The 8314-nt window shown below is 36.8% G+C and overlaps 1 pseudogene; it reads right to left on the bottom strand.

The window, feature by feature from the left end:
* Positions 1-437: 437 nt before the first annotated feature.
* Positions 438-7992, bottom strand: LOC116590072 (annotated as a pseudogene).
* Between the last annotated feature and the right edge of the window lie 322 nt (positions 7993-8314).

Genomic DNA, 8314 nt, shown 5'->3' with positions numbered 1-8314 from the left:
AGACACTTAATTGATTGAGCCACCAAGGCACCCTAAACTTTTGTTTTCGTTAATCCCAAAATTCTGTGAAAGATTTTTGTCAAGTTGGTTCCATTAAAGAGTACTGATTTTAAAACTAATAACTTAGAACTGCTACACACACACATGCATAAACTCGCACACACCAAATGGTCCACAAAATCCTCTCTTTTCCTTGAAGGTTTTGGCAATTATAATTATCATTATAATTAATGAATATTTTATTATTAAATTTAAATTGCCAATGGACAAAAATATTTTAGAGACTCTTCTTCCACAACTGATTAAGACTGGGGTGGCAAGTGTTAGGGATTGCAATCATTTAGCCTTTTGAGCTTTCTGGTCAAACTCAGTGACATTGCCAGCTTCAACTGTCTTCTTGGCCAGTGCTTTGATGACATCCACTGCAACTATCTGTCTCATGTCATGAACAGTGAAATAGAACAGAAGAGGGTAGAGAAGTTCTCGACAGACATAGGCTTGTCAAGAACCATATCAATGATGGTGGTATCATGAGATTTCAAGATCTTAGGGCCATCTTCTAGCCATTTCCCAGGAGAGCAATCAATCTTCTCCTTCAGCTTAGCAAAGCTGTAAGCATTGTGAGCTGTGTGACATTTCAGCACAGGTTCACATCTAGCACTGATTTAGCCTGGATGGTTCAGGGTAATGAGCCATGAAGCTAGCTGCTTCCATTGGTGGGCCATTTTTGCTGTCACCACACATTGCCACAGCGAACATTTTGACAGATCCTCAATTAAAACTTGATGGTGCATTTCAATAGACTTTACTTCAGTTGTAACATTGGCCAGAGCAAATGTGACCACCATGCCAGGTTTAAAGAATGTCCATCTCCACTCGACCCACAGGGATAGTACCAGTGCCACTAATTTTTTAGATGTCCTGGAGGGGCAGACACAAGAATCATCAGTCTGATGAGTTGGTGGTAGAATTCAGTCCAAGGCTTCAAGCAATGTGGTTCCACTTCCATTGTCATCTTTATGGGTGACTTTCCATCCTTTGAACCAAGGCTTGTTAGCACTTGGCTCCAGCATGTTGTCACCATTCCAACCAGAAATTGGCACAAATGCTACTGTGTCAGGGTTGTAACCAATTTTCTAAATGTAGGTACTGTCTTCCTTAATGATTTCCTCGTATCTTTTCTGGCCATGGCTCAGTGGAATCCATTTTGTTAACACCAAAACTTTGTTGTTTCACACCCAGTATGTAAGCTAGAGTGCATGCTCATGCGTATGCCCATTCTTGCAGATACCCGCTTCCAGTTCACTAACACAGCAGCAACAATCAAGATAGCACAGTCAGCCTGATATGCACCTGTAATCATGTTTTGATGAAATCCCATCATTGATGAAGCATCAATGATGGTCACATAACTTGTTGATCTCAAATTTCCACAGCGAGATATCAATGGTGATACCATGTTCACATTCAGCTTTCAGTTTATTCAAGACCCAGGCATACTTGAAGGAATTCTTTCCCATCTCAGCAGTCTCCTTCTCAAATTTTTTGATAGTTCCTTTTGTCACTACTACATTTGCAGATCAGAGGACCAGTAGTGGAGACTAGTCTAAATCTATGTGTCCAGTGATGATGTTGATATGAGTCTTTTCCTTTCCCATTTTGGTTTAGGTTTGGCAGTGGTTTTCATTAGACCTGTGTTCTGGTGACAAACCCATCGTGAAAGAGAACATTTTCTATTGCTTGACTGTGTCTTAGAATGTTGTGTGTTTCTAGGAATTTAAATTTTCTAGGTTTTCCAATTTATTGGCATAAAATTATAGTAATCTCTTATAATCTTTTGTCTTTCTGTGCTGTCAATTGTAATTTCTCTCCTATGTGCGTATGTGTGTGTGTGTGTGTGTGTGTGTGTGTATATATATATCATTTTTTTTAACTTGGCTTTTTCTCCTTAGGTCTTGTTGAGTTTGTTGATTTGTTGATTTTATCTTTTCATACATCCATCTCTAATCTTTTCTACTTTTTAAATCACTATTTCTCTGATTTCTGCTCTTAGCTATTTTTTTTTTCTGCTTACTAACTTTGGGCTATGTTTTTGAGTTCCTTTATGTGTACAGTTCACTTATTTATTCGAAATTTTTCTTGTTTCTTGAGGTAGGTCTTTATCCATGAATTTCCCTCTCAGAACTGCTTTTGCTGTGTCCCATGGACTTTAGCTTTTGTGTTTCCATTTCATTTGTTTTCATTTTTGTCTTTGGTTTCCTCTTCAACTTCTTGTTGAACCATTGGTTGTTTAGTAACACAGAGTCTAGTCTCCATGTCTTTGTGTTTTTTCCAGTTTTCTTGTAATTGATTTCTAGTTTCATAGCATTGTAGTTGGAAAAGATACTTGATATGATTTCAGTCTTCTTTAATTTATTGAGACTTGTTTTGGGGTCTAACATGTGATCTATTCTAGAGAATGTTCCATTTGCATTTGAAAAAAGTTTGTCTTCTGTTTTGGGATGGAATGTTAAAAGGGTAGGTAGATAGATAGATATCTTTAGAGTCCAACTTGTCTGATGTGTCATTTAGGGGCAATATTTCCTTTTTGATTTTGATTGGATGATCTGTCCATTGATAAAAGTAGGGTATTAAAGTTTCCTAGTATTCTTGTATTGGTATCAATTTCTCCATTTATGTCTGTTAGTATTTGCTTTATATATTTAGCTTTTGTTACTTTGGATGCATAAATATTTACAAATATTAAACCATCTTCTTTGTTGACTCCTCCTTGAACATTATGTAGTGCTCTTCCTTGTTTTCTGTTAGTATTTTAGTGTCTATTTGTTCTGATAGGAGTATTTCTACTCCAACTTTCTTTTTGTTTCCATTTCCTTAAAAAGTTTTTTCTCTCTCTTCACTTTTAGTGTGAATGTGTCTCTAGATCTGAATGTGGTCTTTTCTGGGAAGGATATAGGTGGGTCTTGTTTGTCTCATCCATTCAGCCATCCTGTATTTTTTTTTTTTTAAGGATTTTATTTATTTATTTGACAGAGAGAAATTACAAGTACACTGAGAGGCAGGCAGAGAGAGAGAGAGAAGGAAGCAGGCTCCCCGCTGAGCAGAGAGCCCGATGCGGGACTCGATCCCAGGACCCTGAGATCATGACCCGAGCCGAAGGCAGCGGCTTAACCCACTGAGCCACCCAGGCGCCCCAGCCATCCTGTATTTTTTGATGGAGCATTTCATCCATTTATATTTATAATAATTATCAATAAATACATACTTATTACAGTTTTGTTCATTGCTTTCTTTTTTGTTGTTGTTGTTGTTGTTCTCTATTCTTTTCTTTTCTTTTGGTTTCTTTCCTCATGGTCTTATGATTTTCTTTAGTGTTATATTTGTATTCATTTCCCTTTCTTTTCCGTGTATCTATTATAGGTTTTGGGGTTTTTTATTACCATGTAGATTTTATTTATCAATCTCTACATATAATAGTCCATTTTAAGCTGATAGTTACTTTAGTTCCAATGACGTCTAAATGTACTACATTTTTATCCCCCACCAATGTTTTAAGTTTTTGATGTCATATTTTACATTCTTTTATTTTGTGTAAGCTATGTATCATAATTATTTGATTCACTATTTTTGCTTTTCAGCCTTTTTGATCACTTTTTAAGTGTCCAGTTCACTGCCTGCATTATATATTTACCTTTAGTAATGAGATTTTTCTTCCATATGTTTTCTTTTATTTATATTCCTTTCATCATTTAATATTCCTGTAAGCCTATTTTAGTCATCATGAAATCCTTCAGTTTTTGCATGTCTAGGAAAATCTCTCTCCTTCAATTCTGAATCCCACCCTATGGTGGGATATTCTTGGTTGTAATTTTTTCTTTCCAACACTTTACATATACATTCCACTTGCTCCTAACCTGTAAATCTTCTGCTGAAAAATTAGCTGACAATCATACGGAGTTTTTCTTGTATATGACTGTTTTTTTCTTGCTGCCTTCAGTATCACTCTTTATCTTTAAATTTTGCCATTTTAATTAATATGCATCAGCATGGATCATTTTGTGTACATCTATTTTGGGATCCATTTATTAGAAAGTTAGTATGCTTGATATTGTTCCAGAAGTCTCCTAAACTGTCCTCATTGTTTTAAAGTTCTTTTTTATTCTTTTTTCTTTTTATTGTTTGGATTGGGTGTTTTCTACTGTTCTACCTTCCAGGTAGCTGATTTGTTCTTCTGTATCATTTAATTCACTGCTTCTTTCCTGTAGTATGTTTTTTCGTTTCAATTATTGCATTTTTTTGCTTATATTTTCTAAGACTTTTTTGAAGTTCTCCCTGTGTTCCTTCATTCTTCTCCCACATTAATGAATATTATTTTTTAATGAGTCTTTTTAATGAGTATTACTTTGGCCTTTTTATCTGGTAAGTTATTTATTTCTGTTACATTAGAGTTTCTTTGCCCTTGGGTTTTATGTTCCTTCCTTTGGATCCTATTCCTTTGTCTTCTAATTTTGTTTGACTTTTCTGTGTTTGCTTCTATGAAGCAAGCAGAACAGCTACCTCATCTGGTCTCAAGGACTGAACTTGTGTAGGAGAATCTTTTACATAAAATGCATCTGCTTGGCAGCTTTGGCCGGCTGGCTGCAGCAGCCATAGGGCAGGTGGTCCCTGGCTGTGCTGTGTTGGGCCCATCTTGGCTGAAACGGGAGTGTACTCCGGCAGGAATATCCTGGGTCATGGTGCACTGGGGCTACCTTGATGGTAGGGCTGGAATTGGTGTAGGCATAGCCCAGGGAATCCTGGAGCACATTTTGCTAGGGGTACCTCTAGAAACAACCAGAGCTGGCATAGGATGGGGGCCAGGGTGCAGTTGGATAGTCCTAGGATGTCAGCTAGAGTGCCTAGACCATGCTTCTGTCCATACATCAGGGTGGAGAGTGAACATAAAAAAAAGGTAGTCACTAGTGTCTCCAACCCTGAAGAGCATTCTAGTAGTTCCCTGCTCGTTTGGTGGGCTTGCTAGGTTTAGTTCCTTCATATACTGAAGGAACTATACATATATATGTACATGTATATGTATATATACATATACAGATTTCCTTCATATACAATCTAATTGCCCTTGAAACTGCTGTTTTGTTTTTGTTTTAACTATAATCCATGGTGGGTGAGCCTGTGCAATGGGCCCTATAGTGATAGCCCTCCCTACTTCAAGCCACAAATTTGAGGGTGAGCTTCCTATTATCACCAAATCTCCATCTTTCCTTCCCTTCTCTTTGTGGTACTTCTAGCATCAGTTGTGTAGAAGCTGTTCAGTCAGCCCTCAGCTCTTCAGAAGGAATTGCTCTATATGTAGGTGTAAGTTTAATATATCTGTGGCAGGAATTGAGTTCAGGGTCTCTCTGGACCTTTCTTGGACCATCCTTCTTCACAAAGAACTTTTTAAAATATATATTATATTTATTGTATTAGAAACTATACTGAGATGTTTAGTTTATTCATTTTGAAACAGTGATGACACTATTATATGTTAAAATAGTTTCTTGAAAATTTCAGAAACTATTTAGGTCAAAAGAGGCTATTTTATTTATTTATTTACTTACTTACTTACTTACTAACTTATACAATTTACAGATCTCTTTAATGACAACTTAATAGAAAAAAGCCAGATTTTCCTATCTGCTTCTATATTCAGTCTGTTGCCACGTCATATATCATGGAACTCTGGAGAACCTCACTGTGCACGAATGAATGAATGCAAGTAAGAGAGACTAATAACATCTTAGTGTTGTCCTTGAATTGTTTGAAAACTCTGGTCTAGATCATCACCTTTTGAGTGGAAGTGTCATGTACTATATCTAGACACACGCAGAAGTTTAGGTGAGAACTGGAGCATTGTCAGAGAGGTAACAATCAATCGACTGAGTTATAATACAAGTTTTAAACCAACATATAGCATTATCCATGCCTATTTATTAAACTTTCATGGGTTTTTCCCTCTATAAAGTAGAGATGTTATACCTCTCCAAATTTTTCTCTGATGATAATGCATATGATATCACAGTTGTAAAGTGGCTGGGGAAAAAAAGCAGAAGCAGAGAAATACAAGACTTGAACTGCTTCTGACCACCATTGCCTTTCACCATACCTACTTCACAAATTGAGTAATGGATGCAAATTTTTCCCTTCAAACATCCTCTTTCCTAGTAAATTCAGTTTTTCGTCATGCCCTTAGGACTAGAGGGAAAGTATTGTCCTGATAAATGGCTTTGTAATGGTCTCTATTTTTATTGCAAAGTGTGAAGATAGCTGAGAGAAATTCTGCTACAATTTTTGGAAAATCTTTTAATGAAATTCAGTTATTTATATAATACAAAAAAAAATCAGTTGCAGTCTATTTCATATTCTCTATTCACTGAAGAAGAAGAGATTAACTGGTTGTCTCAGCGATTTAACTGCCCCTAGCAACAGCTCTGTGGCAGTAAGAACGTCTTTTATAACAAGGTGTTCCCTATATAGAGTCAGAGATTAATGTCATGACAGTTTTCTTGTCTTAAAGCCCCACATTGTTACTGTCATGTTCAGCAAAGTCTGGCTTCTAATAAAATTGAGAGGCTCAAAATGTGCAAAACACCTATAAGTTATATATTTTATCATGAAAATGAAAACTTTAATGTTTCAGACAGTAAGAGTTGTTTCTTTATATATTTAATAGGCTATAACATAAGGATGACAGTTGTGCTAATATCTAAATCCTAGCTGTCTTCAGTAAATCCTGAATTTAATAATTCTGAAAGTATTTAGAATGAGGGAGGGAGATTAGCTAGTACTACATCCCTGCATTGACATACTCATACTCACCAGCTACTCATGTACCTAAATACACATGGAAACACATATACGCACTCACAATGTCATAGGAGTCAGAATTTAAAGACTCTGGAGGGATAGGTAGTTATCTGTCTTTTATCATGTTCTCGATACTCTGATATTCCATCCCTACTTATTTTAGAACAGGGGTTCTCAGACTTGAGCTTACAATGGAATTACATGGAGGACTTGTTAAAAGACAGATTTCTGGACACTAACCCCAGAGTTTCTGATTAAATAGGTTTGGGATAGGGTACTAAAATTAGTATTTCCTACAAATTCACAGGTCCAGGGACTGTACTCTGAGTAGTACTTACTATAGAATCCTGATACTGTGTTTTCAGATAGTGATCTCAACTCAGGTATACCATGTATCAAACATTTACTCACTGTATGAGTATGTATGAGTATGTATGTATTTCTCTATGTCTCAGTTTCTACCTCTGAAAACATGGGGATAACCCATCACAAGGCTATTGCAATTATTACTTGAGAGAAAGGGTTTAAGCAAGGGGTTTAAACATGGTACCTGTACTGGTGAGTGATCTATAGCTGTTAATGTTTTTAATAATTCTCTTCAATTTAAAGTTTGTGTGTGTGTATCTGCAGTGTGGATATTTTATGTCAGTGATTGAAAATAAGTCTAAGATTTCGGCACCCAACCAACGGGTGGAGAATCTGGCAATGCAATGAAAATTGAAGCTGATTTATTTTTTACATGCCAGAGACAGCAAACTACCTATTGTATCTTTCTTATTTTCTAACTAAAATTTTAATACTAGCTTTTCCACTGACCCTACAGTATTTCGTCTCAAGCCCAATTGCGTAAGTCCCTTAGCAGTTACAAGATAAATCAAGGTTTTTTTCTGTGTATGTTCTCGACGATTCCACCAGATGTGGAGTCTCTTCAGGCCTTCACATTGTCATCAGTGGGAGTGAAGAGTGGATCTTGGGCTTTACATATTCTTGCTAAGATCTTCTGTTCCCTTCTCAACAACACTCACTTCCTCCCCACCATATCCTGCTTAAGGACCCAGGACTAACCACACTGTGCCCCTCACTCTTGTCTCTGTCACTTACCCTGTGAGCCGCATTTCCATGTCCTCTTCCATCATCTGCATTCATCTATCATCTCATTAAGTCTCTTTACTTGTAAAAATCTTTCTCCTTTCTTAATTCCCCAAATCCTCCATTGAGGACTCTGGGACCCAGTGTCTGTTATGAGCAAAAATCTCTGAATTCTTAACCTCTTTGCAAACATTTTTTTTTTTTACCTCCTTACTCTCTGATGCTCAGTTCTTCCTAAAGAATCAGCTTCCTGTGACTCCTGTGAAGAGGGAGATGTTTTTCCTTCTGCGCTTTTCTGCCACTGGACCTAGAGATAGGTAGATTCCCTTGGTACATTTCAGTCCGTTCCCATTACTCTCCTTAAAAGTACCTAGTCTGT

Source organism: Mustela erminea, chromosome 5 (assembly GCF_009829155.1).
Source record: "Mustela erminea isolate mMusErm1 chromosome 5, mMusErm1.Pri, whole genome shotgun sequence".
In the NCBI taxonomy this organism is placed as follows: domain Eukaryota; kingdom Metazoa; phylum Chordata; class Mammalia; order Carnivora; family Mustelidae; genus Mustela; species Mustela erminea.
Note: the sequence above shows the minus strand (reverse complement) of the source record. Positions and strands in the feature narration are given on the sequence as shown.